General features: G+C 38.7%; 2 pseudogenes; one reads left to right on the top strand and one right to left on the bottom strand.

Moving 5' to 3' along the window:
• The first annotated feature begins 6,080 nt into the window (after positions 1 to 6,080).
• Positions 6,081 to 10,072, top strand: LOC142168662 (putative late blight resistance protein homolog R1A-3; annotated as a pseudogene).
• A 2,996-nt stretch (positions 10,073 to 13,068) lies between these two features.
• Positions 13,069 to 14,181, bottom strand: LOC142169191 (organic cation/carnitine transporter 3-like; annotated as a pseudogene).
• Positions 14,182 to 14,622: the final 441 nt, after the last annotated feature.

The following is a 14,622-nucleotide window of genomic DNA, read 5'->3' on the forward strand; positions in this document are numbered from 1 at the left end:
GATATAAAATAAACGAACATGACTGAGTGTGAAATTACAATTTGAACATATAATTCAACCACATAAATGACCCCAGTGGGTACCAATAATAATAGCATATGCCTAAGTATAATTTTTAATATACGAGTTTCAACTCAATTTGCTCTAACACTTAGAGAATGTACGGATATCAATTGTACATGTTCATTCTCGCTATGCAAGTACATCAGGATATCATCAATAAATACTACAACAAATGAATTAAGATATGGCTGGAATACACTATTAATCAAATGCATAAATGTTGCTGGGGCATTGGTCAGCCCAAAAGACATCACAAGGAATTCATAGTGGCCATAACGAGTCCTGAATGTCGTTTTTAGAATATACGAATCCCGAATTTTTAACTGGTGATACCTAGATCTCAAATCAATTTTGGAGAACACCCTCGCTCCATGAAGCTGGTCAAATAAATCATCAATACGCAGCAAGGAATATTTATTCTTAATTGTAACTTTGTTCAACTGCCTATAATCGATGCACATCCGCATAGTACCATCTTTCTTTTTCACAAATAGAACCAGTGCACCCCAAGATGACACACTAGGCTTAATAAACCCCTTTTTAAGGAGTTCCTGAAGTTGCTCTTTCAATTCTTTTAACTCAGCTGGTGTCATACGATACGGGGGAATAGAAATGGGCTAGGTGCCCGGCACCAAGTCAATACCGAAATTAATATCCCTGTCGGGTGGCATACCCGGCAGGTCTGCAGAAAATACATCTGGAAAGTCTAGCACTACTGGTACTGAATCAATAGTAGGAGTACCTACATCAACATCTATCACAAAGGCAAAATATGACAAACATCCCTTCCCAACCATATGTTGGGCCTTCAAATAAGAAATTACCCTGCCATGAACATAATCTAGAGAACCTCTCCATTCAATAATTGGCAACCCCGGTATTGTCAACGTCACGGTTTTTGCGTGATAATCCAGAATATCATGACATATAGACAACCAATCCATACCCAGGATTACGTTGAAATCAACCATACTGAGTAATAAAAGATCTACTCTGGTATCCATTTTCCTAATAGTTACCACACACGACCAATACACACGGTCCACAATAATAGTATCGCCTACCGGCGTAGATACACGAACATGTGAAATTAAGGACTCACGGGGCATATCCATATAATAAGCAAAGTACGATGATACATACGAATAAGTGGAACCAGGGAATGGAACCAGGGTCAAATAATATAGAAGCCTCCCTGTAGCACACTGAAACAATACTTGTGATCATTGCATCTAAAGCAACAACATCTGGCCTGGCTAGGAAAAACATAGAATCGGGCCTGACCGCCACCTGATCGGCCTCCCCCTCTTGGGAGACCCCTAGCTGACTGAGCCCCACCCCGTACTGGCTGGGTGGGTGGCGAAGTAACTAGTTCTGAAGTTGACTCTTCTGCTGCATTGGACCTCCCGATTGACGAGGACAGTGTCTCCACATTTGCCCAAATTCCCCGCACTCAAAGCAGCTCCCCGGTACTGGTAGTAGTGCGGAATGAATCGGGCCCCGAGAACTAGAATAACTGCTAGAAGCACCCGGTGCAAATGAACCCTGAATTGAAGGGGCACGGGACGAACTCTGGGCTGGAAGGGCACCGAGAGATGGCTGACCCTGATGAGAGCTGTACGAATCATGGTTGGATAATGTACTACGGTGAACTGGATGACCCGTCTGAGCGTGTCTGTAAGAACGACCCCTACCACGGTAAAACTAACCCCCTGAAGGGGCACCTCTAAAACTACCCGGTCTACGAGGCCTTTTGGCCTCCCTCTCTCCACGTTCCTGGCTACGGGCTATCTCTATCTGCCCATCAATGTCAACTACCTCATCAAAAGTAGCACCATATACTCTCTCCCGAGTCATAAGTAACCGTAGCTGATATATGAGGCCATCAATGAACCTCCTAATCCTCTCTCTATTAGTGGGAACCAACCAAACTGCATGACGATCCAACTCAAAAAATCTCATCTCATACTGCATCACAGACATGCCATCCTGACGTAACTGCTTAAACTGTCTGCGCAACCCCTCTCTGCAAGACTACGACACAAATTTCTCCAAAAAGAGAACGGAGAACTCCTTCCATGTAAGTGGTACTACATCGACCGGCATGCGCCTCTCATAAGCCTCCCACCAACTGAAGGCAATCCCAGAAAATTGAAAAGTAGTGAACGATACCCCACTGGTCTCCAGAATACCCGATGTCCGAAGCATCCGCTGGCACTTATCCAGAAAACTCTGAGCATCCTCTGACTTAGCACCGCTAAATGATGGAGGTCGAATCCTCCCAAATCTCTCAAGTCTCCTATGCTCATCATTTGCCATAACGGGGACTACCGAGGCCTGAACAACTGTAACTAGCTGAGCTTGTAATGCCCTCGGTATCTAAAGTCCCTGTACTACCTGATCTGGAGTACGAGCAACAGGGATATGAGTACCTTCACCGGCCTAAGAAGTGGCAGGTGTGGCCTGGGCCAAAACCACATGAGCAGGACCAGTGCAAAGTGTCAATATCTATGTTAGAGCCTCTTGAAGGCCTGGAATCACAATAGGTGCAGCTGGTGCCTGAGTTGGTCCCGCTGGCTCAACTGTATCTGGAATCTACTCCTAAGCTAGAGCAACTGGTGGTGCCACAGGTGCTGCTCCAACTGTTGTACGAGCTGCACCTCGACCTCTCGCGGCCCTAACTGGTGGTTGTCCATTCGATCTGATAGTACGTGTCCTCACAATCTCTGAGAGAATAGAATAGCAGAAATTTAGTTTCCGGAATCAACAAATTCACACGACAGAATGCAAGAAGGTGAATTTTCCTAAGGGTTCGGCAGCCTCTTGAAGATAAGTACAGATGTCTCCGTACCGATACGCAAGACTCTACTAAATCTGCTCATGACTCGTGAGACCAACGTAATCTAGGCTCTGATACCAACTTGTCACGACCTAAAATTCACACCTGTCGTGATGGAACCTATCTAAGTACTAGGCAAGCCGACAACATCAATAGCCCACATTTTTCTTTTAAGTTTGAAAACATAATAATTTGAATTTAATAAAAGACCTCACAATTTTCGATACAAATATACTCCCAAAACCTGGTGTCACTGAGTACATGAGTATCTATACATTACAAGTCTTGAAAATACAGTCTATAATAATCTGAGACCAAATATAATAAACAAAAGGATATGGAACGAGAGACAAGGTCTGCGAAACATGGCAGCTACCTCTGAATCTCCAAGAAAAAATATCAACCGTATGAAAGAATCAACACCTGCTGTGTCCGGGATCACGTGGATCTGCACACAAAGTGCAGGGTGTAGTATGAGTACAACCAACTCAACAAGTAACAATAATAAATAAAGAACTGAAAGTAGTGACGAGCTTCACAACTAAGTCCAAATACAGTACTTTCCAACATAAAAAGGTAGGCATTCTTTCAAGTTCGACATTTAAAACTCCACAACAATTTCATATCAAATTTGACTGAAACAGAAATAATGTCTTTTAGAGTTTTCCAAAAAAACAGTGATATATGACAGCTGAAATGCAGCAATAATGGAATCAATGCATCCTCTCAGAGTAACAGTCACTCAGTACTCCTATTAACTCCAACCTCAGAATCACTCATTCCTCCCAATCACCTAGCACTCGATACTCGCACTCAGTAGGTACCTGCACTCAGTGGGGGTGTGTACAGACTCCGGAGGGGCTCCTTCAGCTCAAGCGCTTTATCAAGCCAATCATGGCAAATAAGAACAAAACATGTTGTGGCGCGCAACTCGATCCCATAATTATCCTCACAATTAGGCCCTCGGCTTCACTCAGTCATCAACCTCTCCAGTCTCTCGGGCTCAAGATGTCATAAAAATCAGCCTAAAATGATAATATGATGTATCAATAAATAGCAAGAGAGACTTAGATATGATATAAAATGAATGAACATGACTGAGTGTGAAATTACAATTTGAACATATAATTCAACCACAGAAATGACCCCAATGGGTAACAATAATAACATCATATGCCTAAGCATGATTTTTAATACGAGTTTCAACTCAATTTGCTCTAACATGTAGAGAATATACGGATATCAATAGATTATTCAACTACACAGTTCCATGGAATTGACCAAGTCAGAATTTCTACGGTGCACGCCCACACGCCCGTCACCTAGCATGTGTGTCACCTCAAAACCAATCACATAACACATAATCCGGGGTTTCATACCCTCAAGACCAAATTTAGAACTGTTATTTACCTCAAATCGTGTAATTCCGCTATGTCTTTACCTCATGAATTGGCCTCCAAACGCCTAGAATCCAGCCACAAACAATTTGATTCAGTCAATAAAATTTATTGGAATTAATTCCATAAGAAAAATACTAATTTTCCAACAAAATTCGAAATTTAGCTCAAAAATTGCTCGTCAAGCCCACGTCTCGGAACCCGACAAAAGTTATAAAATACGACAACCCATTCAACCACGAGTCCAACCATACCAAAATTACTAAATTCCAATAATAATTCGGCCTCTAAATCTTCAAATCTTATTTTCAAATCCCTAGGTCCAAATCCCTAATTTAGACCTCAAAAACATGTAATCTAGTCGGATTATTCGATAATAATTCAATATTATGGAGTAGAAATGATCACAAGTGACTTACCTCAAGATTTTCCGTGATTTCTCGCTCAAAAATCGCCTCACCCGCTTTTGGAAATGTCAAATATGGCAAAAATTTTTGGACCCTTCTGTTTTGTATACTGCCCAGTGTTTTCGCACCTGCGGCTCATTAAGCCGCTTCTGCGGTTCCCGCTTCTGCGACCAAGATGCCGCTTTTGCGGACATGCTTCTGCGGTCTTGCCCAGCTCCCCTCACCCCCGCTTCTACGACTTTTGAGTCGCTTCTGCGGACCTTGCGCACCTTTGATGCCCATAGCGCTTCTGCGATCTCGCACCTACGAGCCAAGTTTCGCAGGTGCGATTGCACCATAAGGCAGAAACTTCAGATTTTCCCTAAGTCCAAATTTGATCCGTTAACCACCCAAAACTCACCCGAGGCTCCCGGGACCTTAACCAAATATACCAACAAGTCCTAAAACATCATACGAACTTAGTTGAGTCTTCAAATCACATTAAACAACGCTAAAAACACGAATCACACATAAATTAAAACCTAATGAACTTTAAAACTTCTAATTTCTACAAACGACGCCGAAACCTATAAAATCACGTCCGATTGACCTCAAATTTAGCACACAAGTCATAAATGACATAACGGACCTATTCAAATTTTTAAAATCGGATTCCGACCCCGATATAAAAAAGTCAACCCCCTGGTCAAACTTTTCAAAAATTCAACTTTCGCCATTTCAAGCCTAATTCCGCTACGGACCTCCAAATAATTTTTCGGACACGCTCCTAAGTCCAAATCACCATACGGAGCTATTGGAATCATCAAAATTCAAATCCGAGATCGTTTACACATAAGTCAATATCCGATCAGCTTTTCCAACTTAAGTTTTCAATTATGAGACTAAGTATCTCATTTCACTCTGAAATCCTCCGGACCCAAACCAACTAACCTGGTAAGTCATAAAACAACTGAAATGCATAAATTGAGCATTAAATGGGGAGACGGGGTTATAATACTCAAAACGACCTGCCGGGTCGTTACATAGGAGTAATTATTTTTGTCTGACTAAAAATGAAAGAAGTCACATAAATTGGGACAGAGGGAGTATTTTTTTGAGGCATAATACCTAACTACCCTCCTGAGCTTGAAATTATTTATTGGTGCGCAGTGCATAGGACAAAAATAGTTCAGGTGTGCACCCAATAAAGTTCCGAGATATTCTATCAAATAGTTCTATACGCTAAATATGGAAGAAAATAAGTTCACGTGGTACTTAAAATCACATAGGAGGTATGTATTACAAATCAAACATAAAATGAGGTTTTTTACAGGAGATGCATAATCTTTCACAAGTAGCTTCTCACAATAGATACCGAAAGATATGAACAAAAATGCTGCTCTTTATAAAACTAATATTCCAAGAGATTGGTGAACTTGCAGGAATTATCTGCAGGAGGTGGCTCAAAATGACATTGAGGATATGTTAGATCACCTAAGAAGGATCAAGAAAGGAGGTGATCTGAATAGCGTCAAGATTGATCAAATTGAGACAATTGAAATGGAGCTAAGATTTTTGAGAACTTTTCTTGAATACCATCATGTTCTTTTACCTGATTCATTTGTCAATATCGCAAAGAAGGTCCAATTGGTTGGGGAAATGATTCAATCAGTTTTTGCTGGTAATACTGATGGATGCAAAACTAACCTTAATTTGGAAAGGCTAGCATCACATTTGCTGAAATTCATTGAAGGTAAAACCAGTTCAAGGTTCAATTATGAGCTGGATGATTCCTATCTGTTAGAATATATGGATTACCTCGACAAGAATCTAAATGATGCACCGAGGTATCTAGTCAAGTCTGACCCTTTTTTGAGGAAAGGACTCAAAATCCTTCAAAAGACAGATCGATTTTTGAAGCAGGTGATATTCATTCAAAAGAAAATGAAGTTTCTGAGATACTTATATGGCACAGAAATAAATGGTCACATTGACCATGAGAAGCGAAAAAGATTGGAGATCCAAATGCAACTCGTCGCTGACAATGTGGTACAATTCTGTGCTACTCTTTGGACTAATGAAATTGATGGAGATGATACATCTAATATCGAGAATAAGCCTTCTTATCTGATATGCCTGGTTGTGCTAGTGGAGCTGGAAATAAAGACGATTTTTCGTGGTGAACTAAAGGCTTCAAAGTTTAGTCACTCAACAACTTTCAAAACCCAGAAATTGCCAAAAGTTTTTTCACATCATCTCCATAGTCTTCTGGTATATCTCAGAGAAAAAAAGCTTGGGAACTTTCCTAGTAATGTATCTGCTCAAAACATTGATGCGGCAATAGAGTCGTTGTTGGATTCTCTCAATGATGTGTCAAATAGTGCTACTAATTGTAAGATGTTGAATGAGGTCTTGGAAAAGGTGGGAGATCTTGTGGGTGATGTTCTATGTGTAATTCATAGATCTATAATCAAAGATAAGACTAGAAAGATAAATCTTTGCTCGGTACAGATATTGAAGAAAACTGAAAATCTAAAGGCACAAGTACTAGAGAGGTACTACAAATTGTTAAAATTCACTCCATCTCAGTTTCCCACAGCTGGTGGATTGAGCTTTCTGGATTCTCTTTTAAGGAAATTGAATGAGATGTTGAAATCTGAATCAGGTTTGGACCTCAAAATGAAGTCTCGTATTGGTATTTTAGAGAAAGAGCTTTCATCTCTAACATTTGTTTTCAGAGATGTCACAAAGGTGCAGCATGAACATGATATTCTTAAAGATCATCGGCAGCGTACCATCAATTTGGCATATGAAGCTGAAATTGCCATTGACTCTATTCTTGTTCAGTATAATGCTCTTTGGCATTCTTTTTGCTCACTTCCTGCAATCATAAAAGAGATCACGCATATTCGTACTGAGGTGACCAAGATTTGGTCGGAGAACCTTGCTCGCTGGCCTTCCTCTGTTGTTGAGCCATCTAAACATCTCCCAACTCAACATAGCAATCTTATGAATGGCGAGGAGATAGTTGGCTTTGAGAATGAGACACAAAAAATATACTTCGGCTTCTGATTCGAGGAACAAATGAGCTAGATGTCATCCCAATTGTTGGGATGGGAGGACAAGGTAAAACTACGATTGCTAGAAAGGTGTATAATAATGACAACGTCATCTCTCATTTTTTTGATGTTCGAGCATGGTGCATCATTTCCCAAACATATAAGCGGAGAGAGCTATTACAAGATATTTTCAGTCAAGTTACCGGTTCCAAGTACAAGGGAGATAAGGATGACATTCTTGCCGACATGTTGAGGAAAAGCTTAATGGGAAAGAGATATCTCATTGTCTTGGATGATATGTGGGATGGTATGGCATGGGATGACTTAAGCCTTTGTTTCCCTGATTTTGTAAATAGAAGCAGAACTGTAGTTACAACTCGACTTGAGGAAGTAGGTAAGCAGGTCAAGCACCATACTGATCCTTATTCTCTTCCATTCCTCACACCAGATGAGAGTTACAAATTGTTGCAGAAAAAGGTGTTTCAACAGGAAGATTTCCCGACTGAACTACAAGATGTGAGTCAAGCAATTGCAGAAAGATGCAAAGGATTGCCTCTAGCTGTTATATTGGCAGCTGGAATAATTCAAACAAAGAAAATGGAAGAATCTTGGTGGCATGAGGTTAAAGATGCTCTATTTTCCTATCTTGATGGTGAGACTAAAGACTATGGTCGGTCAACTATGCAGTTAAGTTATGATAAGTTAGCTGATTATTTAAATCCTTGCCTACTTTACATGGGGATGTTTCCGGAGGACAAAAGGATCCCAGTGTCTAAATTGATAAGTTTATGGATCGCGGAAGGGTTCGTGCAGAACATTGAATCTAGGAGATTAATGGAAGAGGCAGCTGAAGGTTACTTGATGGATCTCATTAGCAGTAATGTGGTAATGGTTGCAAAGAGAAGATATAACGGTAAAGTCAAATACTGCCAGGTTCATGATGTAATTCTTCACTTTTGCTTGAAAAGGAGTAGAGAGGAAAAGTTTATGCTGGCCCTAAAGCATTATAGACAATTTGAAGCTTCCCATTGGAGGGAAAACCGACTGAGATTTGATATAATGGATGACGATGAATTGAAGCCCAAGTTTGGATTGCTGGGCTCCGAAACACGGAAGCCTTTCCACCTAGCCTTGAGGTCACTGATTTGGATCAATCGAAGACAATTTTCGGATTGGGATTCCTTCTACCTTCAGTGTAGTAAATTCAGGCTTCTTAAGGTCTTGGATTTAAGTTCAAATAGAGTGGATCATATTTCATCAGCTACATTTCATCCGCTAATTCACCTCAGGTACCTTGCAGTTTTCGTAGAATATATTGATTTTCAATATCTGCCCCATCTAGAAACTTTAATTGTCAAGTGTTCAGTGGGTCCAGCGTTACCAGTGATTTTTTGGAAAATGGAAAAATTAAGGCATGTTATGATTTCTAGTATGAAATTTGATTTGGAGAAGAATAAGCAGGGGATCTTTGAAGAATCCTCTAAATTGGAAAATTTGAGGATATTAAGGAAAGTTGAAATTGAAGATGGTGATGCTGATATCGTGCATGTCTTATTACAGAGGTGTCCTAATCTTCAAGAACTTGACATCGAATATTCTGCAGAGATTTGTCCCAAATTGGAGAATCTTACCCAGCTTCAAATACTTCGCCTTTCCTTTTGGAGGTTCATAGTTGTATCAAAGTTACACTTGCCTTCAAATTTAAAGAAGTTGGTACTAAAAGGGACATATATAGAAAGCGCCATTTCCTCCATTGCGGGACTACCAAGTCTGGAGTATCTCCAATTAGAGGATAGGTATTTGGATGAATCAGACGAGTGGTGGTGCCTTGGAAATATGACGTTCCATAAACTTAAGTATCTCAAAGTGGGAAGCCTCAGATGAATCTTTTCCCTTCCTTGAAACGCTTGTGATAAGAGAGTGCCACAAGCTCGAGGAGATCCCCCTTAGCTTTGTAGATATTCAAACACTGAAACAGATTAAGGTGCTTCGGTGCAAGAAAGAATCTCTCGAGGCTTCAGCTGTGCAAATTAAGGAACAAGTCAAAGATATTAAAGGATGCGACTGTATTTACCTTACAATTGAAGTACTTGATCGTAACATTAACATGGTATTGTTTTGTTCTTTCTTTTTCTTTTTTATTTAAATTAGAAGCTTAATTGTTCCATGTCGATCTCAAACTAACAAGGTTGTGTTTGAATTTGACTATTGCTGGAAATTATGACAGCAAATGTTGATAAATCTCATTTAGACTTTAGCTACTACTGGCTGCTGGGAAGAATTAGGTCATCTTCTTCTTTTTTCTGTTTCACTTCTAATGTTAGCACCTTGGCAAATTACCTTTTGATTGACTTACTAATAATGTCCATTTCTTTTTTTGTATTATCTCAAAATCATGCTTTCACAGTTGTGCTGATTTTTAAGTAATGCACTGTAGATCATAAATTACCTGGCCAAATTCTAATGCGCTACCTGGACTCTGATAAGAAGATATTTGTACTAATTAACTACTCTTTTTCATACTGGTCTTGTATGCGATAATTAATGCCATAGGCTAAAATTGATTACATGACACCTCTAAACCTGCATATTTGATGATTAGTGACTACTTGAAAGATTAGAAGCAGTTAACAGCTCTTTTGTTTCTTCTGTTGATGTTGGGACTAATGTCAGATATGTTGAGCAATAGCAGTTTTGCACAGTTAATTAACATATATAGGAACGGTCATATATACTTAACTAACAGATAGAAAATGCTTCTTTACTAACTATATACGCATGATAAATGTGTTTCATTTGTTAGAATGTTCCCATGTCTTTATTGTTACAATTACTCCTATCTGATTCTTGAGTCATATTAGCTATTCAGAAAATTCCATTATCAACTAGTAGTACCAAATATTACTAACTTTCCCTCTTAAAATTCTTGATGATAGCGCGCACTTTGCTCAAAAGTTTGGATGATATTGTTTGTCCACTTAAGAGCATCAAGACTACATTGACCTTGCTGGGAGCTTGGGGTCATGGAGTATTTGATATGGTTTGACCGCGTGCATTTTCATGTTTTCTACAGTCCAGTCATCCGATGACAGTGTTCTAATGAATCAAGAAAACTTGTTTGGCATTTCTTTATTCAAAGAAATGATCTCCACTATTGGCTTGCATTCCCAGTTTGCGATCATGTGGAGTGTTTTCTTTCTCAGTTGTAAAACTGTTTGCATATTTCCTGTTCTGTTCTTCTTGTATTTGCTTAATTGTGTCATTTCTCGCACAAGTTGTGTTGCTTTCAATTGTCTAACTATCATATTTTTGTTGAAAGACATGTACTATTCCAACCAAATAAAGTGTTTGTCTTCTCTTAATTGTTTGTCTGCACCATTATACTCTTCATGTCAAGCTGACATACATTATCCATGACTATTTTTTTCTCATTTAGTAGCTACAGGCCCTATAGGACTAACTTCTGTATTTAATTACTTCATTCTTCTGATTTAGGCATACAGAAAATTCAGTATATAAGTAAAAGTTTAAGTAATACTCCCTTCGTCCCAATTTATGTGAAGGTGTAGAGTCACACGAATCCTTCTTTGATTGCGATCCTTTCACGTGGGGTTTTTGATCCATACTTATCTCATCTGCATGCTCTAATGTGCAACAATATTCTTAATACAGAAATAATAGGACTATCTCTAGCATATGTGAGTCAGGACCTTGTCATAAAAACATGGTATTACAACAACAATAACGACCCAGTAAAATTACACCAGTGGGGTCTGGGGAGGGTAGTGTGTACGCAGACCTTACCCCTACCCCGAAGGAGTAGAAATGTTGTTTCTGAAAGACCCTCGGCTCAAGAAGATGAAAAGAGACAATATCAGTACCACCAACAGATACCATAGGAATAATAACAGCATCATAAAGACCAGAAAATAGATGAAAAACAAAAGTGATAGCCAGTAAATAGATCCGACACTATGAAAAACGAAAGAGTAGCGAGAACACAACATTAACCACTAGCAATCTAAGACAAAAATCCTATCAGACTAGCCTCACATAGGTACGAAGAGAAATAGACTCAATTACCTCCTAACCTACAACCCTAATACTCGACCTCCTATCAAGGGCCATGTCATCACACATAAAAACATGGTATTATTTTAATTTTTTTTTTTTGTTGTTGCACCTTCTTCTTTTTGTCATCTTGATTAGATGCTTGCTTTCTCTTTACTGCTCCATGTTGATCTCAAACTAACGACGGTGTGTTCTTATTTGGCAATTGCTAAGATAACTGCAGCAAAAGCACAGACAAAGTGGATGGAGTTCTGTCTTAGTAAATTTTTGTAGCCATGCTCATCCTCTTATGTTGTGAGGTATATAACTCACAAAAGAGATATGCGCAATATGTCAAAACCTAAGGGAAGTTTGTGAAAGTTTTCATAATAAAAAATGTGTAGAATGTGTATAATCTTTCACAAGCATTATAGTTTATGATAGTATAGAGTATTAAAAGACATTAATAAAATTTCCCTTTTAGTGAAGATTAATATGACAAGAGTTTGGTGAACTTGCAGGAATTTTCTACTTTTTAAGTTGATGAGGTGCAGCAAAAATCAATCTCTGGTGGCTTCTTCAGCTTTTAAAATTAAGAAAGAAGTTAAGGAGAATGAAGGATGCGATCGTATTGACCTCATTACTTATGTAAGTAGAAACAAACTCCAATATGCGATCGTATTGACCTCATATGGTCTTCCAATTTGATTTCATTTTTGCTTTTGTAGTTTCTTTAAGTTTCTATGATCCTTTCATCTTACACCTTCTATGTTGCACCTGCAAAATTGACCTCTTTTAAATTCACCAAGTCATAAAGAATGAAGCCAATAAGTTTGTTCTTAACATTCATCATTAGTACTTTTAAGATAATGACTGATTAATGATATTTTGTTCTGACAAAATGAGCAGCTGGTTACAGTGTCTTTCTATGTACAAATTGGTGAAGCAGAGACAACTTCAGCCAAGCACACAAAGTGAACAAATTTGAGGTATTATCAATTTCGGCTATTAGTTTGAAAGCGGCTATACAGTGTCATTTTCCCTATAAATTTGACAACTACAGGATAAAGACTAGATAGCCTTTCTTACAACAAAACAATCTTAAGCATAGGCATCAAGATTTAGAAGGAGATAGTCTTTATATATAGAAGAGAGACTTTACGCTTACTTTTATGATAGATATTTACCAATGACGGCATATGCCAACCAGGGACGAAGCCGCCCTTTGCTAAGGGTGGCCAATTGACTACCCTTCGTCGAAATATTACGAAAAATTACATTATGTATATAAGTAAAATATTGATTTAGAATTGACCAACCTTCTTCGAAATATTACGAAAAATTACATTATGATGCCAACCACGAACCACAAGAGAGAGCTACGAAGAATGAGAGCCAAAATGGCATGAATTCCACTCTTTGTCCTGATGACTTGTGTCTACATGTATGAATAGCAAAACGGTTAAGGCAAATGAAAAGTAATTCTAAAAAAAAGGTGTACACGCGTTAAAATATGAAATCAATTCAACCCCTATTTGCAATTCCTTGAATTTTTCACCCTCAAGTATAACACAACATATGCTACAAATTCCACTTAGCATAGCAAATCCAAGTAATGAACCTTTCCTACTAAGTTTCCCAATAAGGAAAAGAATCAATATGGAAGATGGCAATTCAGATAATGCATTCAAAGTAATGCTTAAGTAGAGATTGAAATTTAAACTTCCAGCACCTAATGGCATACCATAATAAGTCATACCAATACCAAATCCAACACACATTAGTGTTACTAGTTGACGAAAAGACCAATTTCTTTCAACCAATATCTTGATAGCTGAATACAGATCAACTGCATTGTTGTTGACTACTTCCTGATTTTCAAATTCAATGGACGAACCAAAGAAACTCAAGGTTAAACTACTTCTTGTTTGGAGGTGCAATGCTTTTCAAAGTTTGAACAAACCCCTCTTTGTTTCCTTTGATATAAAGCCATCTAGGAGATTCAGGTACTATAAAATAGACTAAAAATGAGTATAAAATTGTAGGCAAACAAGTCCAAAGGTAAAGAATTCTCCATGTAGAACCTCTGTTTATAAATGCCAAAGTTGGTAATGAAATAAATCCCACAGTGAAACAGAGGAAGCCAATGATTCCAACTTTGCCTCGCCATCGTCTTCCCACATGTTCTGTGGACAAGACAAGCGTGCAAGTGCCAATTGTAGAGCTACTGCAATACAAATTGCAATGTTTAGAAAGAAAGTGCCGAGATTTTCCCCCTCTCGTTGTTAGGTGCAAATTTGAGGAAACTCAGCACATAGACGAGCAAAAGCTGCACCAATCCCATTCGTCGTCGACACTAGCACATTGTTTGATGGTACAAGCAGCATACCTAGCTGAAGCCAAGCTTGAGGGTCTGTTTATTATCCGATAGTTAACCCATTTTTTTCCATATTAAAATATAAATCGGGTCGAATAATTTATCCGTTTTGCATAACTGTTTCTGACCCGTCAATATCCGACCCGACCCACCCTAGATGGTACCAATAGAGCACAAGTGCAAACATTCGTAGACCGGTAAAAAACGAACAAATTAATCTAAAATTTTCTTGCAAGGTGTTTGCGCGCATTTTTTGACAGTAATTGAAATGCATAACTACAACATAAATATATAAGTAAATATGTAATGGTCAAATGCCACGGTCAAACACACTCAGAAATGAGAAACAAAAGTACATTCCATGGCATAATAAAATACATCAATAGATTACTCCTTGATTTGAATCTACTTATAACTATTCCACCTTTGATATCCAAACCAATTACAACCC

Source organism: Nicotiana tabacum, chromosome 14 (assembly GCF_000715075.1).
Source record: "Nicotiana tabacum cultivar K326 chromosome 14, ASM71507v2, whole genome shotgun sequence".
NCBI lineage: Eukaryota > Viridiplantae > Streptophyta > Magnoliopsida > Solanales > Solanaceae > Nicotiana > Nicotiana tabacum.